This window comes from Chrysochloris asiatica, unplaced genomic scaffold (assembly GCF_000296735.1).
Source record: "Chrysochloris asiatica unplaced genomic scaffold, ChrAsi1.0 scaffold00014, whole genome shotgun sequence".
NCBI lineage: Eukaryota > Metazoa > Chordata > Mammalia > Afrosoricida > Chrysochloridae > Chrysochloris > Chrysochloris asiatica.
Window position 1 is genome coordinate 20,066,625 of NW_006408532.1, and position 968 is coordinate 20,067,592.

Below are 968 nucleotides of genomic sequence, written 5' to 3' on the forward strand. Positions count from 1 at the left end.
TTATCTTGAAATGTTCTTTTTGATGATAAATGCATCTCCATTTCTCTTCAATTATGCCATCTCTTGTATAGTAAGCAATGTGATTGTCAGATTCAAAATGTCCATTACCAGTCTATTTCAACTCACTAATGCCTAGGATATCAATGTTTATATCTTCTATTTCATTTTTTACAATTTTCAATTTTCTTAGTTTCACACTTCCTACATTCCATGTTCTGATCATTAATAGATGTTTACAGCTGTTTCTCCTCATTTTGAGTAGAGGCCCATCAACAAATGAAGATCCAGAAAATTTTACTTCTTTATTGTCATCACAGTCAACTCTTCTTTGACAAGGCAGCTCTTACCTAGTTATATTTTGAATATATAACTTCCAACTTGAGGGGCTCATCATCTGGTACTCTATATAACAATATTCTGATGTTATTCATCATGTCTCAATATTCAGTATTCTGGTACTACCTGATAGTGTTTCACAACCATTCATAATGTTTTCAGTGGCTAAACATTTATAAGTAGTCTGCTTCTCCTTCTTCCTAGTCTGTCTTAGTCTGGAAGCTCAGTTGAAACCTGTCCACCACGGGAGACTGCCAGAATTCAAAATAATATTGGCATAGCTTCCAGCATCACAGTAACATGCAGGTATCACAGTGTGACAAACTGATAGACGAGTGGTAAACAGTAAACCATATGTAAGTCCAATTCAAAATGTACAATATACATCCATTTCAGCTCACTATGCCAAAGATATCTATCGTACTTGTTCTATTTCATTTTTGATGACTTCTAACCACAATGTCGGTGATATAAACTTACCACCATGGAACTAAAAAATCTGTGATCAAAATCCAATAAAAGAGACTTGCTTTTTGTTGTTGTTGTTGTTTTATTTAGAGAGAAGGCGAGACCACATGGAATTAACTGTCTTTTAAACTATGCTTGTAACAAGGATGCTAGTAAGGAGCCAA